Source organism: Panthera uncia, chromosome D4, assembly GCF_023721935.1.
Source record: "Panthera uncia isolate 11264 chromosome D4, Puncia_PCG_1.0, whole genome shotgun sequence".
Taxonomy (NCBI): Eukaryota; Metazoa; Chordata; class Mammalia; order Carnivora; family Felidae; genus Panthera; species Panthera uncia.
Genome location: NC_064807.1, coordinates 37639921 through 37649860, shown reverse-complemented (window position 1 = coordinate 37649860; position 9940 = coordinate 37639921). Strand labels below are relative to the sequence as shown.

Genomic DNA, 9940 nt, shown 5'->3' with positions numbered 1-9940 from the left:
TACCCATATAGAAGGCATCCACAAGGCAGTCCACGTAATAAAATATAAAAATAAAAAAAAAAATTAAGACCTCAAAACTATAAATACAGGCTACCAGTTCCCACAGGTTGCCAGCCTTAGAAACGACAATACAGGCCGCCCAGCTAAATTCGAATTTCAGATAAACAATGAATAATTTTTTAGTGTAAATGTTTCGTATGTCCCAAACATTGCACGGGCCACACTTGACCAAAATAATTATTCCTTGTTATTGGATATTCCCAAGTAACGGGGCGCTCCGTATTTCCCCAGGCAACCGCACGGAACCCACTCCCCGCACCCCAGGACCGGCGGGCTGGGCCGCGCCCCCTGATTGGCCGAGACGCGCCCGCCGCCCCGCCGGCCGCAGGCGTCACGCAGCCCCGGCAGCTCCGGCCTCGCCGCCGCCGCCGCCGCCGCCGCCGCCACCGCCGCCTCCTCCTCGGCAGTCCCGGTCGGCGCAAGTGCGGCGCGCGGGTGGGGGTGGGGGGGGGGCGCGGCGGAGCGCGAGACTGGCGTCTGGCCGCCGCAGGCCGGGCGGGATTAAGTTTCTCGGTCGCGCGTGAGTTTCTGTGCGCGTTTATCCCGGAGCTCCCCGCCGGGCCGTTACTTCAGCAGAGAAGAGGGCGAGCGCGAGCGAGGCGAGGCACCCGAGTCCCCGGCGACCCCGGCTCCCCAACCCTCCTCCCTCTCCGCGTCCCCGCCCGCGGCGGCCGCCGCTAGCCGGGTAAGCGGCGCCGGGGCCCGGGCCCGGAGGCCGGAGCGCGCCCCCGCGCTCTGCGCGCGCGCGCCGGCCGGGAAGGTGCGCGGGCGTCGGGGGCTCCGCGCGCGGGGCGGGGGGCGGGCGGCGGGCGGGGTGCACTCGCCCCACCCCACGCGGCCGGGCCGTACCGGGAAACCGCGGCTCCTCCGGCTCTTTAAAAGGATGGGGTCTGGAAGTTTCCTTCGCTGTTTGCATGGCCCCCGAGCGCTAGTCCCAGTCCTTTCAGCCCTCCCACCCCCCTCTTTGCCCTCGCTTACTCTAAACGGTTTAAAAGTTTTTTTTTCGTTTTCTTCGCCTGGAGGGGCCCGAGGATGGTGCCAGAAAGGGGAACGGCGGGCCTGGCGCGCGAGCCAGTGCTCGGGGGCGCGGGAGCCTGTTGCTCGCCGCTGGTGTGGCCCCGGTCCAGGCCGGACGTCCCCTCTAGCGTTATGCTGTGCCAGGCGGGTAGCGGGTGGGGAGAAAGGCCCCCCAGACTGGCGTCTCCAGCCTAGTCGTCGGGACCCCAGAGCTCCGTTAATTGGTACCCGCCCCAACCCCCTGCGGATCGTGTCCCCTTTCATCCCCCCCCCCCCACCCATGGTGGGATCAATTTGCTCTCGCCACCCTCTTCCTCTACCCCGCGTCTTTGGGGCCCCTTTGTCTGCGATTCTTAGCCGGATATTTCTCGGGAAGCGCGGTTCGGGAGATGCTTTGTGTCTTGGAAGTTGTGTGTGTGTGTGTGTGTGTGTGTGTGTGTCGGGGGTGGTGATGGTGTACATTTTTGCTTGCGTTCCTTGCGGAGGCCCAAAGGCCAGGCTATTCTTTCCTGCAGATCACATGGGAATTCAGGCTGGGACTGCCTAACGTAGGAGGGGCCAGGCGACAGCGGGGGGACTGGGGGGTGGGCGCCGCTGCGCAGTGGCTGGGGGCGAGTCGGGGGCGGCTGGACGTCTCCATCCAAGCGGGCGGGGCTTGCAGAGCTTGTTCAGCTTGCGAAGAACCCGGGCGTGGGCGCTACATGCCTTGTGTGGGGAGGGTGCCGGTGGCGGCTAGGGTTTCTTTGGTAGCATCAGATAAGAGGACCATGACTTCAGCCTAGAAAGAATACTCTCCATATTCCTTACATGTCCAGAGGGGAAGAATCTGGAAAGTGTCTAGATGCTGTCATCCAGCTTTGGTGCACAGCCGTGGTGTAAATATACCTTTTGTGTTTCCCTAGACATCGCTCATTTAGGTTACCTTTTATGGAGTGGGGGGGGGGGCATTATCTTAAAAACTTATGAGATTATGGTTTGGGGCTTGGGAGTTTTTATATGTTGAATGTGGGTATAGGTGACTACAATGAACCTTTTTAGAGGGTCGAGTCAGCTAAATTTGTATAATACATGCTTTAGCGCCTGGTACATGTAAAAAACCGACAAACTTCCAAGTTCTTAGGTTTGAACTTCTAATTCAATGCAAAACTCTGGATGGGTGCACCTGTGCCCTTGCCTGAAAGAGGGGCTGAGAGGGTTAGAGAGTGGTGAGGATAGTCTTGTCAAGGATCCTCAGATTTCCAGCTAGCTAATAAGCTAGTTTGCAAATTGGCAGGTCTATCTGGATTGGGCTCTATCTCTGCCCTGAGTTCATAATAGGGTCTTTTAAAGCTGAGGTCTCTAAACTTAAGGGCCATAGGCCACAATGGCCAGCAGCAGCCTGTTTTTACCCATAAAGTGTAGGAGTTAGAAATCGTTTGTACGTTTTTAAATGGTTGAAAATTAAAATCAAAAGAATAATATGTCATGTGAAAATTATGTGAAAACCAAATCTTAATGTGCATAAGTAAAGTTTTATTGGCACACAGCCTCACTCATTCCAATCGTGTATGGTGATTTTTTACTGTCTGTGGCTGTTTTCAAAGCAGCAGTGGGAGAGTTGAGTAGTTGCATAGTTGAGACATAGATGTATAACCTTCAAAGTATGAAATATTTACTCTTTTCTTTACAGAAAAAAGTGTCAACACAGAGCACCTTTAAAAGTATTGCTTAAATGCTCCCTCTTGCGATGGGTACATAATCTCATTGCCTTTCATGCTCTGTTTCTGGTATCCCTTGAACTGTCTGACTTTTCCTCAATAGTCAGATTAAGTTAATGTGTTGGATTTTTTTCATTTCCAAGTTTCACTCTCAAAAAGATTTCTTAACCTTTCAGTATTGCTCTGGGTCAGAATATAGAATAGAGTCAGTGGGTTTTCTGATTGGCAAAAATTGTGTGCGTAGTTACTTTAATATAGATAGCCAAATATCAGGGTGTTCTGCAGTTAGTCCAAGTGACATCTTACTGCCCTGCTACCTGAGCAGGTTGAAATTATAGTTTTGTGTTTTTCGGTAGAGACCAGCAGAGGTTGGGGGGCATCATATATTCCTTTTTGTAGGGAAGTTACCACTTGAGACAAAGCCAGTTTCTTGGGGAGGCTTGACTCTTCCCTCCTCCTTCCTAAACATTTGCTGAAACAAAAAATGATGAAGTTTATTCTCAGTATTACTAAGAGATTGATCATATGTGTACATGCCTCTAACATGTGTTCCTTTTCTTCTTCTTCTTCTTCTTTTTTTTTTTTTTTTGGCTCCCATTGGTCTTTCTTCTTTCCATTTCCCATGTCTCGTTTCTGGTTTTCTTTCTCGCTTTACCATACTTCTTCCTTTTTTTGCCTGAGTGCCTGAGCCTGTTGCTTTTGACTTAGGCAGGGAAAGATGTCAGTTGCAGTTTTTAGTGTGCTCCAAATTCCTGTTACATAGACATTGCCCTGTTTGACCGTTAAAGACTTCTTTGCATTTCAGATACCTTTGAAATGCACAGATATCATGAAGGAGTGGAGGCTGTCCCTAGAGTTTACTGTCTCACTGCAAGGTGGGAGTACTCAGAGAGATTTGTGGAAATCCTTGAAATGTAAGTTTGCATTGATTCAGGCTTTTACCCATTAGCTGCTGGCGTGTGGAGGCTCTGCCTTACAAATGAAGAAGTGGACCCATTGTCTAGAGTTAAGATTAAGGGATTTAGAAGCTGGCATTCAGCAGTGAATTGTACAGAAGATAACTAACTGCCCTGAGTTAAAGGCAGATTATTTTGTTCAGATTACATTCCAAGTCTGAGATCATAACCTGACTCTCTTAGGTTGAGTTGCAGGTTGGTTCCACGTTGTACATTTATAATATGTACAAAGTACTTGGTGAATTTCATAAAATATCTTGAAGCAAAGTTGATGTGTTGGACTGGAAATGTCCCCATACATGCTTGAGCAAACAACACATCTGCCAGAGAGAGATCCTATACTTCAAAATGAAGAGGCAGAAAACTTCCCATAGAATTCCTAGTGGGACATATGACTGATGATATATTTTATCATCATTGTATTTCCCAAACAGCTGTATGTGCTTTTAAAGTACATTTGGCCTAAAGTAGGAATTCATTTGGTACTGTTACATTGTTATGTACATTATCAACCCCTTATTTATAACAAGAAAGGTGTTATTTTCTCTTGTAAATTAGGGTTAGTATGGTAAAGTTGATGTGCTATGGTTAAATAATTATAGTGGGATTCTGTGTGGGCGAATAAGGAGATGAAGAACTACTTCTACTTAAATAATCCATTGCCTTCCTGTGAAATATTTTCTGGGAAGATCAGAGGTAGTTATTTGTTCAGTAGATAATAATAGATGGACTAGGACGCATGTTGCATTGGGTTAAGCACTGAGGAGAACGTCAAATAAGATACTGCTCTAGAAGCTTACTGTCTTGGTCGAAAAAGTAGTCACACAAAGAAAGGAAAGAATAAGAAAAGTTTTACACATGTTAAAGTTACAGGATTTCAAAGAAATTGGAGATCAACATAGGATTGCTTCCTGGCAGTTTGTAGATGGCCATCTTCTCCCCGTGTTTCCCAGTCATACTGGATGAGGGGAGCCCCAATGATGTCATTTAATTTTACCTCTTTAAAGACCCTGTCTCCAAATACAAGGACATTCTGAGGTATGGGAGGTTAGGACTTCAACACGTGAATTTTGGGGCAGTGGGAAGAAGGACACAATTCAGCACATAACAGACTTCTTAAAGAGACCTTAGGCTATAAACTGGTGGTGACCTTGAAGAATGGACTGGTTTAGGGTAAGGAGGGAGGACATGTAGGAGGCTGTTGTGTGAGTCTAAGTGTTATTGTGGTAATTTGATGTTTGGGAAGAAAGAGAAACTGCTATTTGAGGAAGCCAGAGGCCACTTGTTTTCTTTTTCTGGTTTTCACTGAGAAACTGGCCTTTGTTTTTTATGGACAGAGCATTCATTACATTAGTTCCTTCTTATTGATGTGTAATTTGTAATTGATGTGACAAACCGCATGTATTGAAAGTGCAGTTTGTTGAATTTTGCCCCCCGTGTAACTATCCCCATAATCAAGATAGTGAACATATTCGTCACCCTCAAAAGTTTCCTCATGGCCCTTTATAAAACTTCCCTGTCCCCCCTACCTACCCATGTCCTATAACCAGTGATCTTTCCGTCAGTACAGAGTAGTTTGCATTCTCTAGAGTTTTAAATAAATGCAGTCATACAAGATATTCTCTCATTTTATGTGACTTCTTTTGCTTTGTGTTTTGGGATTCATCCATGTTGCCTCTCTTCATAGTTTAATACTGTTTATTGCTGAGTACTAGTTCATCTTACTGAATGGATATACCATTCAGAGGTTTTTTTAAAGAAATAGTTTCGGGTTGCCTGGGTGGCTCTGTCAGCTAAGGGTCTGACTCTTGATTTCTGCTCAGGTCAAGATTTCAGGGTTTCTTTGGGCTTCACGCTGACAGTGGGGGGCCTGCTTAGGATCCATTCTCTCCCTTGCTCTCTGCCCCTCCCCTGCTCGGGTGCTTAAGCTTTTGCTCTCTCTCCAAATAAATAAACTTAAAAAAAGATAGTTTAGAATTCTCCTGCACTTTATTCATTGTGTTGCATTTGTTGTTGGTTTTGACTTTGTTTTGTTAGACTTTTGTATTTGACACTATTACTGACTCTTAAATTCATGCCTCTTTTGGATAAACTTAAAATTTAAATGCCCTTACATAAGATTACTTGAGATTTCAAAATATGTAAATTACATATTTTGTAAAAAAAACTAACAATTGTAAAATAGAGATTTAAAATTTTTCTAGTCTTTAAAGATATCAAGTAAAAAAAAAAGGTCACGTGAGTGTTGAGGCTTTCCACAAGCCTATGTATCCTACTTTGTGAAGTCAGTTTCAGTATTGAGCTCAAAACTTTAAGACTGCTTGCCTAATTCTCCTGACTTATTTGCATATGTTTTTGTAGTTTTTATAGTTTTTGATGAATTTATTTGTGATTTCTTGGGATAGATTTATGTGACAATCATATAGTAAATTTGCTAAGTTGTAATTTGGTGCCTAAATTATCTAAGTAATTGCCATTCAGTACATGTTACAACTAACATCGTCAAAGGTACCAAGAATTGGAGAGAGGACGATCGTTATATTGTGAAAACATGTTGTTCTTGTTGGCATCACTCGGATTTTGGGGGCCGCTTTTAACATTTATATGTTTGTCTCTTAATTTTAGTCACTTAATTGAAATTAAGTGGCAAAAGCTAAGCAAAACAAAACTCAAACAACATTTAAGGCAGATGTGTTCTCTGGGTTATTACCAAAGTAAAAGTTGGTTTATAATCTTAATGTTAACAGTCTTTTGAGTACAATAGTAAAAGACTGTTAATGAATGTAGTTAAATTGTGGTTGAGTTAATTAAGAAGCAAATAGTCATGTTTATTGAAAGAAAATAAGACCTCTTAAAATGTTTTCAGAGAGAAAATACCAGTTGTCAGGATGGCCCTAGTGAGTCCTGTGGAATTATATGTGGTAACTAAATAGTGTAGCCTATTAACAGTTTTCTGTCAATTAGTAATTAGGGGATTGAATTGGTCCATGCTTATTTATCTTACATGGCTAAGTTTCATGTTTGGATAGGTTCATATGAATTTGGATTTCTTTGTATAAATTTCCCTAATCTGAAATACCTGTAATCTTGCCAGCAAGATGTAAATTGTCATCTCTTTTGCTGACTTGCCTCAGTGTATTCTCAGCAGTGTAGACTATCACTGACAGGCTTATCTGCTGATTTAGACCATGACATCTCTTTGCTGTCAGAGCAATACAAGGTTCTCTCCAGTCATTCTTTAGTTCCAATTATGTAATACATTGCTTTTATTATTATGAACAAATTTTGTTTTCCTCTTGACTGTATACATATTCAATTAACAAATGATCTGGAGGTGAGTTTGTTTTGGTTTGGAGGTGAATAAGAGAGGATTATAGCTGATTTTATATTTTTTAAATATATTCTTTTCTGTATATGTAGACTTTATTTCATTTTTGAAGAAATAAAGATTTTACTAGGATTTTTATTTATTTGAGAGAGAATGGGCGTGAGTGAGCGAGGGGCAGAGAGAGAGAGGGAGGAAGGGAGGGGGAGAGAGAGAGAGAGAGAGGAAGAGAGAGAATCTCACGCAGGCTCCACACTGTCAGCACGGAGCCTGAAGTGGGTCTCAAGCTCACCCGATGTGGGGATCAACCTCACCAACCATGAGATCATGACCTGAGCCAAAGTGGAACACTTAACCAACTGAGCCACCTGGGTGCCCCAGTTCTGCTAGGATTTTTAATTTACCTCACAGATGATTGGTTGATGTCTAAGATATTTTGATTTGGGGCACCTGGCTGGCTCAATGGTAGAGCATGCAACTCTTGATCTTAGGGTTGTGAGTTTGAGTCCCACGCTGGGTGTGGAGTTTGCTTAAAAAAAATACTTTGATCTCACCCTGTTTTTAATTTGATCTTACTAAGGTTATCTTCCGTAAGTAATTTGTTTTCACATTGGTCTAGGAACCAAAGTGAGGTCAAATAAGCTTTATTTTATATCAGTATCACAAATAACCTTGCCTAGTGTGTTAGTCATAGTGGGTGCTTTATGCATATGGTACTTAGAGTGATAGAGCATGAAGGGCCGGCCGGTCGGCCAGCCTGCCTGCCTGCCTTCCTCCCTCTCTCCCTTCCTTCCTTCCTTCCTCCCTTCCTTCCTTCCTTCCTCCCTTCCTTCTTGAACATCCTCGTTCACTTTCTTGTTGAAGGGTCTTTATTTCTAATTGATTTTTACCACTAAAATAATTCTTATATATTGAGTTATATTTTAAAATGTTCATGTTCCCCAGGGTTCCAACTTTAGTTCTCTCTCCTTGTTAATCCCTACCTACTTCTTGACTAATGTCTTTTATATTCAGCGACACCCAGAGCCTAGTGATCACCTACTCTTAGGTCTTCCAAGTTCTTTTCTCCATAGATGCACATGTGTAGTTGATTCATTCTTTCAACAAATATTTAGTTAGTGCCTAATCCGAGCCCACCACTGTTTGTGGTTCTGGGGATATAGCCCTGAGAAAAGAAGGGACCACCACTACCACGAAAACAACAGCAGCAACAACAAAAAATCCTGCCCTCATAGAGCTTAAATTCTAATGTTTCCTATTTTCTAGAAACATTTCAAACTGGTTATGTTCACAGGAGTGTGTTTCCGCCCCTTCCTCTAAAAAATAGAAGACGATTCTCTTTCTGCTGTTTAAGCTAACAATGTCCCAATATTTCTTGGTTTCCCAAATTAGAAACATTGCGAGTCAGCTTCCATTGCTGTTACTTACTCAGTCTGCCTGCCCCCAGAACACATCTAGTGGTCATTGAATTTTTTTGTTTCCCTCTAATGAATGTGTCTATATTTCCTTGTTTTTCTGGTCTTTGCCTTAATCTTGGCCTATATTATTTTTCTATTGGTCTGTTTTAACAGCCTAACGTGATTATGCTATCATTATTTCTTTGTCTTTTTCATAAGTTACTTACCCTATTACCAAAATTGTTTTTCCAGGAAATGAATTTTAGTTGCCCCACCACACCCCTAGTCCTGGGTATCTATTATATGCACTGCCTTACCTGCAGGGCAAGGGCCCAAGGAGGCTTGAAACATCGCTTTCCTGGCTCCTGTCTAGTTTGGGAGCCCTGTACTATAGAACTCCTGTCATTTAAATTCTCTGATTTCTTTGTGGTTTCTTTCTTAGCAAGACATGCCCTTCCCTCTTCATGCCCTTGCCTCTTCTAGGCAGAACTCCTAGGTTGTGCCTTCTTTGGGACAGTTCACATGTCACATCTCCAAATTCTTTCTAATGCATGCTGAGAGCATTGGATTCCAGTGTACTCTCACAGAATTTAGCATATCCCATTGCAGCGTAGTTATTTAACTATTTTCCACTAAATTGAGAGCTCAGAAGTTACGTATCTGTCCATCTGATAGAGGCAGATACAGATTGTGGGGCTTACAATTTGTAGACTTTGGGAGGCCCTCTTGAATAAAAACGTAACAAAATTATGAATACAAAATAAGATGTGAGAGTGCCTATTTATTTGAGAATGGAAGGATCCTGTGCAAATATTTCATGCTAACTCTGTTTAGGGGAACATAAGTGTGTGGCTAAAACTTGGTGAAATAATGCTGTGTGTATGTGTGTGTGTGTGTATATCCACACACACACACACACACACACACACACACGGATAGATTTTTTTGCTTTGATTTTCTTGTTTTTTTTTAAATGTTTACTTATTTATTTTGAGAGAGAGAGTGCACATGCACACAAGCAGGGGAGGACAGAGGGAGAGAGAGAGAATCCCAAGCAGTCTCCATGCTATCAGCACAGAGCTGATGCGGAACTTGAACCTACGAACTGTGAGAAAATAACCTGAGCCCAAATCAGAAGTTAGACATTTAACCGACTGAGCCACCCAGGTGCCCTTTTGCTAATTTTCTTAAAATTAGGACAATATCAGTTAACCATACTGATGCTAATAATAATGCGTAATGCTCGTACGGCACTTTTCATTTTCTCCATACTTTCACACACTTTATCTTACGGGATATTGACAAGCTAGTTACAAGGAAAGTGACTCAGACTTAATGATTGTTACTGTGTATGGTTACTTGGTTGGTGACAGAAAATAGAGTTGAAGTTTTTCCTTTGAGATCAGATTTCACTTTGCTGGGGGAAGTGATTCAGTTCTTGTGCGTCTGGAATCTCCGTTAACACCCTGTTCCACCTCCTATTAGGCT

The 9940-nt window shown here is 43.4% G+C and overlaps 1 protein-coding gene across 9 annotated transcripts in view; it reads left to right on the top strand.

Annotated features, from left to right (window-relative positions):
- The first annotated feature begins 368 nt into the window (after positions 1–368).
- Positions 369–9940, top strand: part of MPDZ (multiple PDZ domain crumbs cell polarity complex component) — a 162550-nt gene continuing 152978 nt past the window's right edge. For 7 of the 9 annotated variants that reach the window (XM_049617511.1, XM_049617427.1, XM_049617260.1 and 4 more), the window contains exon 1: positions 369–745. The gene's annotated coding sequence lies outside the window, so the exon portion shown is untranslated. The remainder of the gene's footprint in view (positions 746–9940) is intronic. The other 2 variants (XM_049617828.1, XM_049617743.1) reach the window with 1 other exon arrangement.